The sequence below is a fragment of the Anser brachyrhynchus genome (genome assembly GCF_964034855.1).
Source record: "Anser brachyrhynchus genome assembly, chromosome: 4".
Taxonomy (NCBI): Eukaryota; Metazoa; Chordata; class Aves; order Anseriformes; family Anatidae; genus Anser; species Anser brachyrhynchus.
Genome location: NC_137698.1, coordinates 51,364,189 through 51,384,559, shown reverse-complemented (window position 1 = coordinate 51,384,559; position 20,371 = coordinate 51,364,189). Strand labels below are relative to the sequence as shown.

Sequence of the window (20,371 nt, the reverse complement as noted above, 5' to 3'; positions counted from 1 at the left end):
TTAGTGAGGCTCCTTCATTAGGGTCTTTTGCCATTCGACGTACGGTCCCCTTTTCTCCTAATATTTTAGCGATTTGTTTCAGTAACGCCTCTGTATCTGACATTTATTATAGCACAAATCTATGTTAGATACTTGCTAGCTCATCAGGTCCAGCAGCAGACTCCTTGAGTCAGCTTGACGAACAGCCAGAGTTCAGAGCCTCTCCATAAATTATGACTGTGTCTTGTCAGTTGGTTTGGCCTCCACCGTACAGTAATACATTTCCAAAGCAGATGGGGCTGCTCTCGGCTGCCATTCCCTGTCTTTTGAACTTCCTGTTCTGTGTATGGTTCTCATCAGCGCCCATTCTGCAGAGAACACCTACTTCAGAAAGCTGAAATACTTCTTTTTTTCAAACCAGAAAGAAAATAGATGAATATTTTCTGTGGTTACAGAGTGAAAAAATATTAAAATATCTGCATTTCAATGAAAGTTTTAACCACTCTGAAAGCTATGCACTGTTTAAGTTAAAATAAAACAAAAAAACATAAACCTAATCCAAGTTTCAAAGGGGCTTAAATTCTATTACATATTATTCACAAGCTTTACCTTCCTTGTAAAAATGCTTTTCTGATCTTTAATTCTTATTGCAGCCACTCAGACGATTAACTTCTACATTCGCAAAAATATTTCTTAGTTTCTTTAATAAACGATTTTGCTGATTTGCACAGCACTGTCAAGTGACCTCAATAGTTAAAAAATGCCCCAATTCTCTGCAGAGCCACCTCCCCTGCTGCGGCAGGACATTCTGTGCATGGTGTGCCTCACAGACATCGCTGCTCGCAGCTCTAGCGGCTACAGTTTGAGAAGCTGCTTTGCAAAAGTCTCATTTCATCGCCTCAGAAGTTAAATACGTGGGGAACCAATTTAAAAATACTGTAGATTTGTGGCATTAACCATTAAATGAGAATTGTACAGACATTTGTATTTACAACAGCTATGCCTCCTTACAGGGCTTTACATACGGATGTGTAGCCAAGCCCAGCTATGATTAGTTTGAGGAGAAAAACTCCAGACTTACACTTCTTAAAAGTTTCGAACTTGGTGTTCCCCACTGTCATTGCCTTGTTGCGCACATCTCTTACCCCAGCATGTGACAAACCCACGCTGTGTGGCACAGGATCACCACGCTGGATGGCACAGGCAGTTGGAGCAGCCCTGGCCGGATGATGCTGCACAGTCACAGCACGTAATAGAGGCACATGCACACATGGCTCCCATATTTCAGTAAAAATAAGCTCAGTTACACACCACTTTATGCAGCAGCACGTGCTGTGCAGCCCAGCCACGGAGAAAACAACGTGCTGGGGACATGCCAGGATATTCTGCATGCACAACATAAGTGCACTGCATAATTATTGCTGCACAACTACTGCTGCTTCGCTGGGAAAGAGGGTGGCACCAGGGAGCGCTGAAACTCCTTTCTCTTGCCCCAGCTTGTTCTCATGGTCTGCTCCACATTGTACTTGTTAAGTCTTCAGTTTGTTAAGTCATTAAGATAAGAGCTCCCAATTACACAGATTTTGGCACTAACACAGACCCCAAGCATCTGTTCTTAAAGGCAGGCTGAACACCACCGTCCTTTTAGGAGACGGAGTCGTGAAGGTAGGAGTGGGTAGAGCAGGCTTGGGAGCCTTCCCAACCACTTCTGCAGATTAATTAACTGGGTTCATCTCTCTTTACAGCCACTCTGAGCAACATCGTTTGGAGTGCGTTGTAACAAGCATCTCTAGCTGCTGCTGAGGCTCTGTCAACGACTGGTCGAATCTCTATATTCCCTGCATGCAGCAGCGTTGTTAACTATGCTAAAAGGACTTCATTTTCCTTTTGCTTCCAAGTAAGACATAACAGAAGAATGTATATACACTGATAGGGAATGCCACCATATTAAAGTGACCATACCCTGCTCTACTGACTTACGGATGTAAGCTTTTTTTACTGCATTTGTAATAAAGATTTGAAAAACCTAAGACTTTTGCTAATGATATGAACTAGGGACCCTTCTCATCTTGATTCAAAACATTTTTTCAAGGAGAATCTTCTAGGAAGAAGCAAAAAACGATTGTAGCAAGCTCTCCAGAGCTCAAAAAACAACATGAAAGATGCACTGGTGTAAGATTTCTTTATTTTAAGCTCATAGCTCATTGTTAGATATGCATCAGAGTAAGAGAACTTGGTTCACCTTAAAAAATATAAAAAGTATGTGGTTTTTGTTTTGAGTGGGGGATCAGCTTTGACTGGGTCTCTCTAATTGCACTGCAACAGCCCAGTGCAAGGTACAGGTTACCTGTGTGATGCTCTCTCTGCAGTGCAGCAAGACACTCCGAGGATCATGCTTTTTGACCCCAGCAACAAAAGTCTGAATGAGAAGACCAACATGGCTTTGGGAAATCCTACAGACTTCCTGTGCACGTTGCACTGCAGGATGTGAACGCACTGTCCCGTTGATTAGCTAATCCAGTTTCCTAGAGGAAGTAGCACAACCTGGGGTTGAATAAACTTATAAAGCATTGATACTTGTCAACATCTGAATTGCTTCTGGTCCGTTGCTGCGAATAGCCTGCTGAAACCACTTCAGCTGACACTGGTAATATATGGAAGATACATCTTCCTCCCCAGCCCTGGGGGCGGACCGGCAGCTGGTGGGTAACTTCCAGCCAGCCTCCTCTCAGCAGGCGCTTTCACATGCACAAAATATTTTTATAGTATGCATGAGAAAAATACAGGTAATTGCCATTTGCTAGCACTAGCAGGGCAGGGGCTGGGAAGCATGAATTTCTGCAACGAAGCCTGAACCCACGCGGGATGAGAAGACTCCAGGAGTCCTTCTCCTCTGTGCCTGTGGCAGAGGGAATGGAGCCGCCTCCGAATTTCCAGGGAACAGGAAGGGGATGTGGGAAACTCTCTGCTGTTTGAAATTGCCTTAGATTCTTCTGGTGAACACATCAATACATGCTATTCAAAAACTCAGCATAAATTTAATTACGGGTACCTGGGCAGCGATTTTTTAATGTAAACAGTTCTCATGGATATATGAGAGCTGGCTCTCTGTCAAGAAACACACAGAGAAGACCTACCCTCTCCAACCTAGCAAAGAACTGGTTGTAACTAAAGGAAAATTCCCACAGGAATATCTGTGTATGTCCATTTACTTAAACTGAAAGTTTTGATGAACAAAAATGGGAGATAAGAGAACGATCTACCTAACTTGCTTGAAAAGAGTCCATCTACCTCTGTATCTGTATTTTAAGTAATATTTCAAACCATTTTACCTAAAAGCTGAGAATGAAGAGAGTATTTTTATTCACTTTAAAGGCCTACCAAGATGAGAATGTCTGCATTTAATTTTTTTCCAGTATCTTCTGACAAAGATCTTTGCCATCAACCAGAAATTTCCATTCTGCATTCCTCCTATTTTATTTGCCAGCCTGCTGGGAAAATATTGTCAAGTTTAATTTTTCCCATGCTCTTGTTCTGAACAGTTTCTCCTTTTTGAATCACATCATCCGCATTATGTGTGGGTCTCAACTTTCTCCAGCTCTCCCCTGTCCAGCTGGAGGTTTTATTTCTGTGCAGTCCTGCCATTCTCTAAGCCTGCATCCACGGTGTGCAGCCACCAGACTGAGACTGAACGTGGTACTGCTAGGTTATGCAATAAAAGCTCATCTGCACACCCAAAAAGGAGCACAGAGAGATGATGGCAGGAGCAGGAGCTCAGATAACATCCTGCCCAGCTTCTCCCATCCCATCCCATCCCATCCCATCCCATCCCATCCCATCCCATCCCATCCCATCCCATCCCATCCCATCCCATCCCATCCCATCCGCACAAGCCCAGAGGAGCACAGGGGCAAAAAGGCAGGTGAGGAACCCAAACTCGAAGCAAGGACTCGAAGCAAGGGACAGCCTGTCCAGGCCCATCCTAGGGTTGTCCTGAGAGATCCCCAGAGTTAAGGCATGAAGCCCATCACCATGAGTCAGTGCTGGAGGAGCACCTTTTGGGCTGAGGGGGGGTATGCTGCCTTGGGGTACGGGGCTTGTTATGGGATATGGGTGTATGCATGTGGTCTGTGTGCAGGTAGCTACTGGAAATACATCTTTAGTGCAAGGCAGCAGCCCTACCTCTCTTGGGCTGCCAGATCCAACACGATATATTTTCCCCAAACAGGTAGGACAAAGTCTTTTTATAAAGGTAAATGCCACTTTAGAAAAGAAAACAGACCAGAAAATACTTTCAAATACCTGAAAGCGATGGCAGGAGAGAAATTATAGCTCTTCTAAACTACCAGTTACCTTAGCTTCCCAATAGGCATTTGGCTTTCCAATACCTATTAGCTAACCTACACTTTCGGAACAAAAAGGATTGGAAAAGTCTTCCTTGGCAATTGTCAGTCCCTCATTACTGTACTGTTTTTGCAGGCCACTGAATTGTGAAGTCTGACTTTACTGAGCTCTGTTTGAAGGACAGGCTGCAAGAGGGGGATTTTTGTTCCCTTTGTGTGTCAGAAAGGCAACTACTCCACTGTTAGAAACTTCATACTGGCTTCCCACATTATTAATAATCAGGTTTATGCTATGCTATACATTATTAATAATCAGCTTTATGCTATCCTATTTGTTTTTATACTAGTATCGTCCTCTGCTAGATGCAGTCAACACCATTTGCCTGTTCTTTGCCTCACGAGTATATTTACTGAGAGCAACCACCACCTCTCTTTGCCTTTGTTTAGCTATGGTGTGTAGTTCACACTAGGCAGTGTCCCCACCTAAGATGCTCCTGGTCAGTTCCCTGTTCTTACACAGCATTCTTCTCCATCCTGTAAAATCCATACACCTCTTTAGCATCCAACAGCTCCTTCCTTAGCACCCAACAAGCTCTTGTCTTGTTTTATCTGCAATCAACTCTTCTTACACTTGGGCAAACGGAACCAGAGGAAATCACATGCCCCAGTTCAGCAGCATTAATGCCACCTCTGCCCTGCTGTAATTCATTCCCCTGACATGTGCCCACGACAAGCTGTCATTCAGAATCACCCCCCATATATTATAAGCTCCAACATATATTTTCACCTATAAGATTCAGCCCTATTTCTGTTAGTCCTTGACACTGCAGTTTCTTTCTGCACAATAGCCCACCTTCCCCTGTGCAGGCAGCTTTGGGTCACCAGCAACCTACCTGAGCACTCCCCTACTCCCCGTGCTAAAGCCATTAATGGGACCCCAAACTGGAGAGTGATCCCCGAAGAGCTTTGCTCCCAGCCTCCCTGCGACCTGACCGCTTCCCTTGCAGCACACCCCACTGCCATCTCCACATCTCTCAGTAACTTGTTCAAAAACCTAAGCTTTAAAAACAAAATCTGAAATGCGTACAAGTACACAGCTATTCAAAACACAGAGCTGTTACCACCGACTTCCTAAATCATACCTGTTTTCTGAGACCCCTTCTCTTCCAAGCACTGGGAACCGACGCTTAGTTTCTTTGACTGTTTTGTTGTGGAACAGAGACTGCACATAAATAAGTCAATTCCAAACAGACATTGCTTTGAAGAGACTCTTCTCAAAACTGATCTAGCTGGCAGATACTGAAAGAATTACTACTTTGGCCATACTAAACACTAAATGCATCCTAAAAAACTAAACAGAAATATACGCTTCTGGAAAGTGGTATAAACTAGCAGATTGTTATCAGGGAGGAAGAAAGTTATCTGGAAGTGTCATTTATACTGACTTGAGAATAGTTATCAGTAATAAACAACACAAGATCTGTTGCAGAACAAGTGTATTCTGTTCAAAAAAGCTATATAAGGAAGATTCTGTGCCCCAGCCACAGAGGCTATATTATCAGCTCTTTACAGTGCACTTGAAATAGAGCCCTGTGTAGCTCTGGTTTGAAAGCCTCTGAAAAACTATTGAAATGAATGATAAGGAAGAACTGAAGAGGCATCTTAATTAAACAGATTTGAAGAAATATCCTTCTTCCTTCAAATCATTCATGGACAGAGCAACTAGGCATTCCTACTTCAGCTAGACTACAATAATCAGATTTATTTCGGCTGTGATCCTAGGATCTTGGTCTTTCCACCTTGGTGCTGGGGAAATATTTTGAATATGCTCTCCTTTCTTGTAAAAACCAATAGGAAGAAAAGCATGAAAAAAATCTCATCAATGCCTGCAAACGTGCCTAACATTCAGGCTTCACAAAGCAGCTTTCCTACTGCAAGGGCTTGCGAGGAACTGCTTGAGTTACACCAACAACTTGCAGAATAAAAAGCAAACTTACTCTGGGGAGAGAATAAAAGATGGGACCCATCTAACTGAAGCAACTGGCTATTTTCCCATCAGCACAAAATTTCCAAACCTTCATGAGTTGGAGAGGAGAAAAAAGGCCACCTAGAACCCAGGATGATGCTGGCCTGGGACCAGAACCCATCGCTGCCTGAGTACCGTAAGGTAACTGCCAGGTCCCTTAGTGATCTTGGTGCCAAAAGTGAGACTTCACATCCAAGTTCAGCCAACACTCAAAATTACAGCAGCAATTATTAGGGTATTTTACTGTTACAGGTGACAAAGCACTTTGGGGGAGAACATTCACATTTAGATGTAATGGGAACCCAGAGTTCCCACCCGTTTCCCAGTGATGCACTGGTCAGTGGTTAAGCCAAGCCCTTCACCTTGGGCTTTGGTCCTCCTCACTTTTTGGGCATGTTGGAAGCAGTGCTCGGCGAACTACCAGGCACAGCCTAAACTCATCACATGGCTATTAGGAGAGAGAATTTCCCCCCTTCTCCAAGGAAGCTTCCCATTGGTCTTGCGGAGACATATTCATAAACATTAGTCTACACAAAAATTAACCGTGATGTCACATTCTCAGAGAAGTATCAGTCCACTTGAACTTTTGATGTCAAAAAGTTGCAACACCTTAAATCCTGAAGCAGAGCTCCAGCCAGAAGGTTTGTAAATACTGTTTAGGTGACCTGTGACATGAAACAGATCAGAGGATTACTGGCAGAGAAGTATCCTTTGAAGTGTCCAATCGTGAAATATGGCACTTTTATTTCTATTCTACCACATCATCATTACTAATAGAATATGTTTCATCTGTATCTCTAATATAATTTAACTCTTTTTTTTTTCTCCCCCCTCTGGTATTTGTTCTTTTTTTTCTGCTGAAAGGGCACTGTCTTTTAAAATGTGATACCCCACCAGCTGAAATACCAGCACGTATTCCCCTGCAGGGTGATTGTTTGAGATACAGTCCTGCAAAGCCTGCTCATGCACGAGCACGAGAAAGGAATTTAGTGTTAGATCTTGCCTTTGCTGCAAAATCATCTTCCAGCCACGGGTGGACTTTCCAGTGCACGCACCTCCATGGAGATACATGAAAGTGTGTATGTGCACACACGCGATTGTGTGTGTTCGTCTCCTGGGTTCACATCAGAGAATGAGCACAAAGGTAGTAATTGAAATGACATCTCCATTGACAGCATTTAAACTGATTGGCATTGTAATTTCAGTGTCTCGACGCTACAGGCAAACTGGAACTTTGAACAAAATTCTTCATATAAAAACATGTTTCAGACTTTGTTTTTTCCCTATGTCTCTTTCAAATTTTTCTACCCAGCTCTCATTTTCTTGCACGATCTTTCACCTATCCAGTTCCCATTGCTTCGTCCCACTACCATCTCTATTGATTTATGACAAGAGCTGAACATAATGAAGGGGAGAAGGATTTCATCTGTAAATTGAAATATCAATTTATGCAAAATAACACCCTCCAAAAAAATGTTAATATTAAGTTCATTTATAATGACAACTGCTGTGCAGGCTGAAAACATACAGCTAATCTCTCTCCTGCACAAAAATGTAGACAATGTAGGGAGCCGCCATTTTCACTGGCTATGGGACAAAGAGATAGCCATGAGTTCTTTCCAGTGCTCATCACCTTTCATTTGTCCATGGTGAAGAACTGTAACCTGCTTTTAAATTGTCTGAGATTTGCCTGGAAATTATCATGATCTTTTCCCATTTCCAAGCAGAATAAAGTGGAGAGGACAATGTACTGAAGAGTTCCCTCCTCATCCCCTCGTGATGGGAGAACGTCCACCAGCCTACTCCCAGTTCTCCCTCTCTGGTTGCTAACCTCCTTTATGGATAAAAAACAGATAGCAACTGAAGAGGTCTAGTCAAGTGAAGCTTTAAGGACATTACAATCTGACAATCTATCATTAACTGGAAAAAATTCCATTTATCAAGGACCAGAAATTTATCTACAGGGGGCTGGAGCGCCAGAGGAGGACACTGCCCCCAGCAGTTCTCCCCACACATCCCACCAACCATCCCTATATCTCATGGAAGAATGAGAACCACCAACCAGCCCCTGGCAGCTGGTTTCTACTGGATAATATTTAGTCCTTTCCATTTCTGTTTTCAGCACTTTGCTGCTCATGCTGGCAAGATTCATAACTCTACGCCTTTTTCCAAGTTAGGTGAGCCATCAATTGTGTCCATTCTTTACTGCAGTAATTGTTTTCAGTAAGCTACATATTGCTGTAACCCAACTGCTCCCTTCTGAAATTCTTCCAGAAACCTTGGAAGAACACCCTACATCCCTAGTGACTTCCTGAAGCGATGCTTCCCTCCCTGGTTGATCTTTTCTTCTTTCAAATGAATACCTCTCTGCTGGCACCGGACCTCCATTACCTGCAGACAGGGAATCGCATGGAAAGCACGTGCTGATTTCAGAGACGGGAACGTGAACAGAAAACAGGTATTAAAACTGCCTCCACCAAAAAACTGCTTTATTCAAGTTGGATTTTGTGCTTATTAAGATTTCAAATGGAGATTATGTTAGTCTTTTTCCAAAGGGTTATGTTTACATAATAACCCACATTACTATGCCTCTGCTGCTGAACTTGTAACAAACATCAAAGCACTGAACTGGCAGGAATCGCTGGCTAAATCCTAGGAATCCAAGTTTTTTGAAGCAGTCATCTTTTGGCAGCGGCAGCTTCTTCTGCAGGTGCAGAGGGAATGTTTTCTTTAAGTCAGTTTATTCATCTAGCCCATTTCAAAGGCTAGTTCACTCAAAGCTGGGAAAATCTTTGGTTGCTAGATACTGAGAACCAATTTCCAATTTATGGATAAAAACCAGATAGCAGCGCATGGGGTCTAGTCAAGTAAAGCTTCAAGGACATTACGATCTGTCAGTTAATAATAAAACTGAAAAAAATTCCATTTATCAAAATGTCTTTGAGTTCAGTTTTTAAAATGTCTTTGGCACTTTTGAGGAAGCTTTGTGTAACTGACAAAAAATGAATTGTTTGCAATTTTTATACTTAATTTCATCGTACCCAGAGTGATGCAATTTGGAGAAAAAAATAATCAAAAAAAGAACAACCAGAGGCTCAGCTTTGTATTTGTACACATGGCTAGATACTACATAACTTCCTGATGAACCACATCAGTCTAAATATTGTGGACAAGCAGCAGTCCCTTGTGAAGAAGCGTAACCAACAGTTACTAATTAAAAAGAATTAAGCAGGAAAATAAACAGCAAGGAACTCACCAGCACATCCTCAGTGCTGTGGCATGGCTTTATGGCAACCCGACAGCCTGGGAGCTGTGTTGCTGAGGTGGAAATACAAAACTTCCACAAGCACGACGCAGTATAAAGGTGCAGGACACCTGGAATACCTGCCTTGAGGTACCGCTGTCAACTAGCGCTCCTCTTGCTGTGTTTATTGGAGGCATTGTGTTAAAAGTGGGGTGCTGTAGGGTAAATGAAACAATGCAGTTTGTTTCTTGGCAGTGTGCGATCCACAAACCGTGACACGGGGCCTCCTGCAGTCGAAGATACCGCTAGGAGACAAGCCTCCGGGGAGCAGGGGAGCTCCCCACGCCCGGCTGCCATGCAGGCAGAGAGGGGAATGATGTCAGGGAGGCAGATTAGATTAAAACGAATAAAGGAGAGAGCATGAAGACAGAAGCAGTGCCCTTGCAGACAAGTGACAGTGAGAGATGGGAGGGAAGCGGGATTCAGCCTAATCAAACACCAGAGCTGATCATTCATTAGGCTGTTTCTACTATTACAGAGAGACACAAGTTGCAGGACCGTGAAGGCACGAGCTAAGCGATGAAGGGTGCTGGAGGAGGGCTGACGAGATTTCGCCTATCTCAAAGAGGGCTGCCAGCTATTTTATTTCACCAACAGTTCGACAGCCAGGGGAAAGACGGAGCAGAAAAAGCAGCAGGATGCCTTGGTGAAAGCTAAGGAATCCGTGGATTTGACTGATAACGTGCTAATTGTGTGGCACTGAAGTTCACGAAGCAAACGTTCAGACTACCTGGCCGCCACGAGGACTTCACGAGCCCTCTCCCCTCCTTTCATGCCAGCCTCTCCGCTCACCCTTTGGCATTGCAAACTGGCTCCCTAGGGGATGCTGATGCAAGCTTTGTACAAGCTGCACTGCAAACCAGAGCAGGGAACTAACCCCGGCTAAAACCAACAACCACCTGCCAACAGAATGCTGCCGTAAGCCACCCTGCATGGGAACTGGTACAAAAGGCCAGTTTTTCATTCCTTGTCCTTAGACCCACGAACAAAAACAACATCTTTTCTGCTGAATTATCCTGCAAAAGGATACACTTTTTTTCTTGCAGCTATTGAAGAAAACTAGGCAAACATTTTACATGAAGTTATTAATACTTACAGTAATGAATGAATCATTGGTTATTTCATGAATGAATCACTGGTTATTTCATGCTGATTTCATGGTGACGCTTGATAATGGTGTATGCATTTGTCTGGATAAACTGAGCAACTTTATCAGAATAAACCATCATTTGTACTCATAAATGAGAACATACACTATGAAGCTGCATGAACAATCCTAGCTATCGGTTGAAAAGCCATATAAAAGCTTGTATTCAATGCCTTTCTAAGAAGAAAATCTTACGTTTCTTATGAAGTGTGGAAGATGCTAAAGGCATATAAGAAAAGCTCCTTACTTCTGTATTCTCTTGGTAGAGAAAAAACAGGAGTGAGTCACTGCTTGTAAAAGAATGCAAATTGATTGTGTGAAGGAAATTATGAAAGGAGCCACTGGATAAGACAGTGTTTGGAGTACCATTTTCTTCTCTTCCTTCCCTCTATTCCCATGCAAAGCTTCAGGTAATGACGACTTCCAGACCAGCAGCACTCCCTTCTCACTTCTGTACTAACAAATGGGGTGGGGAAACAAAGCCAGCACTCTGGGTCTGCACATCCCCACCTCAGTCACCCTGCAACCCACCCAAGGCAGCTGTGCGGGGGCACGCAGAGCCCACAGCCCGGCTCCTGCTCTCTGCTGAGCCCGAAGCTCAGATCTCCTCGGCGAGGCACGGTGCACCCTTGGGCTCCTGCTGCTGTACGGTTAGCGGCCAGGAACCCGAGCTGAGATCCGCCTGGGAGCATCTGCAAAATACCACCGGAGCAACTCCTACCAAACCTGTGACTGCAAGGGAGCACTTGGCCACAGTGACTGCGAAATTGTACTGAAGGGCCTTCAATGGCCATCTTTTCAAAATAACTGGTGAATCATGTTCAAAAGCTCCTTAGAAAAACAGCTCGATCATCTGGACTGTAAAGCAAATTAAAAAATCACGTAGCCATGGAGCCTAAGTGTGCTCCACCTCCGGGCCAGCAGCGCCTACCATCTCCTGAGGATCTTCCACCATCCGAAATTCATCTCGACACATAGCATAACTAACCATTAACATCAAGGCACCTCTGTTTACGAGCTCCATAAAATGTAAGCAAAACGCTTTGCCTAGCAAGTCCTTTAGCAGCAATTTTCCTCATCACAATGAAAATTTCGTACTGCTGTGCCTTCCATACTGCATCACATTTGATGCACATTGGAAAAAATGTATGCAGAGGTAGGAGTATTGACCGCAGGCATAAGGCAGCATGATTATTTCGACCCTTCAGCAGTAGCTCTGTTTTTACTAACACAGATGCAAACACAGAGGCAGATAAATCATAAAATGTCCAAAGCACAAATACTTTTTATCCAGTTTGTCAAGGGAATAATTTAGTATGGAACAGAATTGGAATGCAGACAACAATTTAGCATAATATCTACTTCTTTCTTTCCATTTCCTTATGATAATTCAAAAAAGTGTGTATTTTAAACACTTAAAAATTGAAATTAATAACAATCACACTTAAGCAGTGCATGCTTTTTCTTGTTGTAAAACTAAATTCATCATGCAGACAAACATGTTTACTATAATTAAGGTTTCCCACAAGGCTAATATTTCTGCCCTACAAAAGTGAGTAAATGGTTTTGCACTTTCAGACCCATCAGTGACGATCTTTCCACTTTACTATTTGTATCATCCCTCAGTTCAGACTAAAATTTTCTACCTAACAATGATTTTCACCCCTAGGAACACTCCTCTTGTGATGTTCATTAAGAGCCTGAACAAACCCATCGAAAACCACCCTCATTTAATGTAGAAAATTCTGCTTTTCTAAGCCTTTCCAGAGGGGAGACTGAAGATGCTCACCTTAAAATCTAGCCTCAAAATCATCTACTTTTTTTTTTTTCCCTTTGGTATTGTACCTTTCTATCTTGAATTTATTGTTTGTCTGAACTATCTTCAATATTAGGGTACTGCCTTTCTCTACTTATAGAAATATTTTGAAAATTCTCCTGGATTATTGTTATTATGTAATGATGTGAAATGGTTAAATACAACCTTTTTGTTTGTTTTCTCCATCCATTTTTTCTCTAATGGAGCAACATTGCATAACATCACATATTTCCTCTTTTCTCTTTATTCTGAAACTTTCATGCAGTACGATACCCGATTTACTAAATTTTAGTCTACTTAACTTGCAATTCCAATTGTATTTTCAAGGTTCCTGACGCAGGGCTTCTTAATTGTTACTATCACCTTCACCACCTTTGTATTAGATAACAAACGTCTGCAAAAATGTCTGCAGTCATTGTTTCATCATGATGATTAAAAGATGATTAAAAGATTAAAAGATGATCCTATACTTCCTAGTGATCAGCACTAACGCTCCACAATTTTACATGGCATTTTATTCCTTAATAGCAACCCCTTGCCCACCCGGATCTCATTACTAACATTGTTGTGTGGGCAAATTGGTCATTTTTACCATGCGTCGGTTAGTTGAAAGGTAACTGTAGATGATATTTGCTCCTATGCAGCCAAACTCTTCTTGTGGGGTGTTTTTGTGTCTTCCACCGGCTTGACTGGAACCATGATTTTCACTTTAAGCTATTGCTGAACCCAGTTTGGTTTGTACAGCACCAGTTTTTATTCTGTAGCCTCTTCTAGCTTGGATAGCAAACACAACAGTTTATTAAGGGCATGACCCAAAGCATGCTGATGTAAGTGGAAGAATTTATATTGACTTCAATGAACTTTGGTCTGGTGCCTAAGTAAACTGAAAGACATAACCACTACTTAGTCAAAAATAGTAATGCTCTTGAGACCTCATAATGTTTTTAGGGGTGAGAAGCATTCAAATCAAAAGATAAATTTTCAACTCATTGTTAAGGACCCTATGAACAGCTGCCATTGATAACTACGCTGACCCTTCAATAAACTTGTAATTTGCATGACCCGCGTACTTAGATATCTGACTGCATGGCTTGCATGCAAACCAAGGAGAAATCAGATTTGCCATAGTACTTAAACAACAGCAGTAAGAGCTTGCACAATTCTGCTTAACTGTTTAGAAAGAGCTCTTCTGGCAGTAGTGTCCCTTGAACAGTATGAATTAAGGCCATCTCATCTCTTTATGTTTGAAAATTCTTGCGTACAAGATAAAAATGTAATTAAGAGGAACAATGATTTCTTTAACCTGTGATAAATTAAAAGGTGATAGAAAATCTTTTTAAGGGATGTTTTTGGAAAGCTCCAGGCTTAAAAAAATCCCAGAACATTTTCACATTCCCTTTCCACTTATTTAAATGCTTTCTTACAAACAGAAAGAATCCATCTGTTATGCTCATGATGTCTGCATCTTCTGTGAAATAAGAGCATAAATTCCCCACCCCCTCTTTTTTTCATTCTTTTTAATGAAATGTCTGCATATTAAAGGAAAATCTTTAAAAAATCATGAGGAAACCTTACCTCCTGCAAGCTATTAAGTTAACACACAAGTTTTCTAGTGAATCAAATGTAGGAATAGATCTGCACCTACACACTCAACAACAGTAATTTATTTATTGGTGTTTTTCCACTGTATGCCAAATTTAAATAAACTATTATTATTAGTTCAGTTACGTTTTACTTCAGTTGTTATTAGTTCACATTAGTAACTCAAACTCTATGCCTCACTCCTCTTTCAACTGGAAAGACAAAATTTTGACATTAGGGAAACACGATAAAAAACATTCAATGAGATAACATTTTAGGAAAATAAGACGCTTTGGTGATGCTGAGAATATTCAGCAGGCATTTTCACTTCAGCTCCATCCTTCCCTAGTGGGTCTGTGAGAGCGATGCGGGCAGCACATTCGGCTGCAGCTATGCCCAGCACAAGCTTGGATCCTCTGTGGGTGCAGAAGCTGGCACCTGACCCACTGGCCAAGAGCCCCAAATGGGTGCCCAGGTGGCAGGCTGGCAGGAAGGTTTTCCTCAGGGCAAGTTAAATACAGTACGCGTGTTTTAAAGATAACAAAATATTAGGAATAACACTGAAGTCTAGATGGAGTCTGCACACAGCAAATTCTCAATCCAATTTGCATTGCTGGTTTTTCTAGCATTCTTCTCGTACCAGCTCTGAAGCTGTTTTTATTCTTATACATTGTGTATTATATTATACTCTTTTGTATTATGATGAAATTCACCCCAGTGCAGCAAGTTGTGTTTCAATTAAACCCTTATGAAACCTTCACAACACAGCTGGTGCTTAAGTGACGGGTGATACAATTTGTGATAGTGATTTGCTGTTATAATTTGATACGGGATGAGGTAGCTGGGCAGGTGCAGGTAACTTTCTCCCCAGAGGTCTGCCCCAGAAAGAGAGGCAAGCTAATAATGCAGAAATTGGCACATTTCAAACAAGATCAGGCTCACCGCTACAGAAACAATTATTAATTTAAATTCAGCATTGCCAAAACTTTCAAAGGCTAAGCAGAAACCAAAATCACCACCTCGGAATAAATCCTGCAGTGGCTGGAAATAAAAAGGGAAATGTATTTTATGTCAGTAATTACCATCTGTAAAGAAAACCCTTCATTAAGAAAAAAAAAAAGGCGCATGGAAATAATTGTTTAGTTACTATGAATAGAAGAAAATACATTTCTCTGAGATTAACTCCGTGTCAAGTTATAGTCTTGAAAGACTGCCAAGTGTCCGGGCATACATATCTTACCACTGAAGTATGCTTTTGTTTCAGAACGGCTGAGACCCCCAAATGATGTAATCCCCAGCGGAAGACTGACAGGCCTTGAGATATTCCAAAAACACAGATGACACACGAAACAGCAAGCAATCAGGGTAACTATCTTGTGTATTATCCTGCGAGAATCCAACGACATAAAACTAATGCACAGATAACAGCATCGCTCTGAGCAAAGCAGGAGTGGAACGTCACAAAGATTTTTCCAAAGAAGAAATCATTCCAGAAGGACGATTATCTACATGGGTGGAGGGAAGAAAGATGGAGGGGAACATATGCCTTTCATAATTAGGGGCCCCGACTGTACTGTAGCCGAGAGGGATTTTTTACATTTTAAATTTGATTACATTTCAGAATGAAGCACACTAATTGGTATTTCTGCAGCCTGTTTGAAGAGAACTTCATCTACTTAGGCAGGGGGAAAAACAACAAAAACCAGTGACCTTCATACCATTTATGCCCAATATCAAGTACTTTTGCCTGAAGTATTCACGGTCCCTCTTCTATTGCTGAAGCTATCTCTGGGAATAAGTGCTCTATGACTCATCCTGGTTTATCTCCTTGAAACCAAGAAAGAGATACTAGTGAATAATCCGGAGTCAAACAGATATTAAATCCAGCAAAACGAACAGCTGCTATGAAGGAAAACAAACCAAGCGGTTCCTTCTACTGTTACACGTAAGAAACTGGAAGAAGTTACTGGTACAGGCAACACGCAAGATGGGCACCTCAGACCCAGGTCATGGAGGCAGCACGTTAAGGAAGGGATGTGTGCATTAAAATGGGCAGAAATCCCCTCTCACTGCAAAACATACAGCATGAGGCATTCCCAGTTCCTATCTATCTGCCAGGAACACGGCACTGCTGGAGAAGCAGATGGAAAATGGAAGGAAAAATAACAAAGATTGTCACTTCTCGCCTCATAAAATCAGCTGTAAATGAGTATACATTATCTCTTTTACATATTCTTCTTTCTTGAACTATATGCCATGTAAATGTGTATTTTCTGCACAGAAAAATGCTTCCTAAGACAGAAGAAATGAGAAGGAACCACCCCGAACGTAACTCAGGTGCCATTAACTAGAAGTAAAATATCCTTTAGACAAGGAAAGTGCCAAAGGAAGGAGATAGACTTTATAAGATCATTTCTGAAGAATGGAGAATTTGCAGAATGTGAAGCGAAGAGAAAGGCACAGATAAATAATCACAAACAGAAATAAAGCAGCATCCAGCCTCTGCAACCTGACCTTTACTACAGGTGGGAGCCTTGGGAGAGCAAATGGTTTAGGAGGAGGTGGACAAAAAACATGAATGAAACAGGAAGCTAAGAGGGGACTGGATCCATGTGGGAAATGGAGAGGATGAGGCAGTGGACAGCAAACGGGGGTAGAAGTAAAAAGATGGACAGGGAGGAATATGAGATGGATGGGGAGAAAAGGGCTATAGCACGAAGGGACAAAAGAAGCTAACGGAATATAAGCAGAAAATCTCAATCAAGCCATTATTCATAAACCTCAGTACTCTCTTGTTGTCAAATACCTGCAAAAGCCACCCGGCACATTTACCTGCTGAAGAGGCAGGTCCACTTGGAAGCCAACCTGCAATTGCCCTGAGCACTTCACTTGGGCAAGCAGCAGACAGCTATGCCGTGCAGCCAAGTTATTGGAACTTGCCAGTAAAATAATATCATTCTCTACAGTCAAAATGTTGTTTCAGCTTGTACGTGTTTTGTCTGCTTACTTGGGATATTAGCTTGAAAGCATCAAAGAAACAAGAGCGAGTTTGTGAAATTAAGCACTCAACAGTTAACGCATGCCAGAACTCTGGTTCCCTGACACGGACAACATTAAGATATGGATGCAATTGATTAGCCCGTGTCATTTCTTCTGCCAGAGGATTCTTGCCTTGCTTAGCGTACAGGACTTGCAGGGAATATGAGGAGAGTGTGGAGATCATGGCAGAAAGGGGCAGAAGAAGAAAGATGATGAAGGAGCTGAAGAGTTAGATTCTCTTTCTGTGACACCTTATTGTCACCTATGAGGCATAGCTACTAGAAGCAAGGCTCTTTCCAAGTGTTTATTATATTATTATATTAATAATTATTTAATTATATTAATTATATAAATTAATTAAAACATTAATAATTATTTATTATATTTATTATGCAACCTCCTCCATTCTAAGAAACCCCCTCTAAGCTAACATGAGGGTGCCTCTGCCATGTCTGCGTATTCTCTAATTGCTCCCTCTGACTTTTGTTTTTTTCTTTTTAAAGTCTTGGGGCTGCATGAGTACACATGGTGTACACAGGTCTGTGTAACAAACATGCAAATGCAGCAGCAGAAACCTAAGCCTGAAGAAGTACACTTGAATAAACCAGCAGGTCCAGGACCTATATCCATGCATTCCTCACTTTAACACAATTGCACGCATGTCAAATACATATTTGTATTGCTTTTCATTAAATAAATGTGTCTAATTGGCTATGACTGGCTGTTGCCACCTCTCATCAGGCAAGTATTTCTACAATAATGTTTTTTTTAATGAACAAAGTGGGAAATTAAAACAGAATTAGACATCTGGTTCTAAACTACCCTAAGTGATACATAATGCTTTCTAAAATTATGTAGGACACAAACATTCCTTTGTTATTTACACAAAACTCTTAATTGACAGAACTCCCTCAATCCAATTTTACAAAGATTACTTTCCTTGCCTGACAAAAGGATATCCAAGAAAGAATGGAAAAAAAAATCCTTAGGCTATGATCTGCGAACTTTCCTGCCTTGCCAGACCACAGTCCCAGCATCTGCAAAACAGAGCAGAAGGGTCACAGCAAAATGTAACTCGACCTGAACTTTAACCAGCAGAGGTGACATTTATTCAACTATAAAATTTAAAACTAAACGAGAACAAATAAGGAGAAAGGAAATATGAGAGCACATTCTCCATGTTGATTTAAAATACAAGGCCACAACAGATCTACCTCTTAGGTTTATGGCAAGGGCTTGGCTACATAAGAAGAGATTTGTGAGAAAGCATTCACTTAAAACAAGTGAAACAAGTTGTGCTTTTGAACTTCTGTATTGTGTGACAACATTTAGATGTTAGTGAAAACAAAACAGTTGTAACACTAACAACAACTCTAAGGAAGGTTTTTTGAATTGGAAAGTTATATTAGCAAGGTTAACAGATCAATGAAAGTATTTAATCCTGCCTATCCCCTTATATCTGCATTGCTCTACAGACCACAATAGTTTGATCTGTTCCTTAAGCTTGATCTCAGGACTGTTGTAAGCAGGAGGAGCACTGTAAGCTTTCACACTGATTTATACAGAGGCGGTACGTGACCCTTAATTACAGTACACGTGAAAGCAATTTATCTTGACTAGACTGATCAAATGAAGAGAAGACGTCCAGAGCCAGAAGCTTGAGATGAGGAGGGAAGAATAGGGCATGCGGACTAGTAAGCTGCATGGGCAAATGATGCATGTTTAAAGTCATACATTGCTGAGCCATTTGGTACATTCTAGAATATTTATATTCCTGGGTCTGCTATGAGATATTAAGAAAAACAACACAGCAATAGTTTCGCAAAATAAAGGATGGGTTGTGTCAATTATTCAAGAGATTTCTTTGGCTTCACACTGTGATAATGCACAGCGTTATGACTCCATTTTACATGTGGGCTCGACTGCTTCTTGAAATACCATATTTCAACGTATTGCATTATCATTAAAATACATGTAGATTGCTAGCCTGGAGGTTGATTGCTCAAAATTCAAAGGGCAGAATTCACCTCGATAAAATATCATGGAAAGCGTGGCAGAATTATCGCCACGAGCACGCTGGCAAAAACAACTACAAATACCTAAAGCTGAAAGTTATTGCTCCTTGTCCCAGCTGAGGCAATGCTGTCTGTCCTTGTGTGCTGCCAGAGGATGCAGCTTCAAGGAATCAAGAGAACAGGGCGGAATTGCTTGGAACGGACGAGTCTGCCTTTCTGTATTTCTTTCTTCCTTTCTTTCACTCTTTCTCTCTGTCTTTCTTTCCTCCCTTCCTTCTTTCTGTCTGTCTTTCTTTCTGTCTTTCTGTCTTTTATTTAATTTGACAGCTATTTAATACTTCACCATTTCTGGTTTGCCAGGCTGGGTGTGCTCTGCAAAACAGCAAGACTTTACTCATAATTTTACTATATGCCAAATTTTTTTTTTTTTTTTTTTTTGCAAGGAGGTGGCTTGCAAGGAAAGAAGGAAAAAAAAAAGAATTTCACTTTGCCACATACACAGACAAGCACCTTTTGAAAAGTTCCCTAATTCTAAAGCAGCTTCTGTTTTCACTTTAAGCTTAAAGCAAAGAGATATTCAATGTTAGGAGCATCTTTTAAATGCTATTGGATTTGCATGCTGAAAAATAATATAAATCATTAATGAAAATTGCACCATATCAGTTTCCTGTTTCAGTTGGCTGTCTTGCTAAGTTGGCAACAAGTCAGGGGCCTGCAGAGCTGCAGGCATATGTCTCATGTTAAAAAAGAAAAAAAAGACTTCATGTTATAAACACTTCCATGAAAATTACTATCCTGTTTGGAGCCAACTGAGACCAGGTGCTGAAGACAAAATAAATAGGCAACATATGAAAGCTTTAAAAAAAAAAAAGGAAAAAAGCTAGGCCACTGAGCTTCCATCGGGATTGTCTTCTACCCTGCATTTTAACGTGCGCTGTGAAATCCAAACAAAATATCCCAGCAGCCTGATTCTCTCACCTTTAGTACTACGGCTTTTTAACACACGCCTGATTCTTTTTTTTTAAAGCCACGCGAAATATACACATATGTAAGTTTAGATATAAATTAGTCCGGAATGCTAACGCAAACGATTTGTCTCTCGAACAGTTCATTAGGCTCCC

At 41.4% G+C, this 20,371-nt stretch overlaps 1 protein-coding gene across 1 annotated transcript in view; it reads right to left on the bottom strand.

Moving 5' to 3' along the window:
* Positions 1-20,371, bottom strand: part of SCFD2 (sec1 family domain containing 2) — a 194,675-nt gene that overhangs the window by 78,875 nt on the left and 95,429 nt on the right. The gene's annotated exons all lie outside the window — the stretch shown is intronic.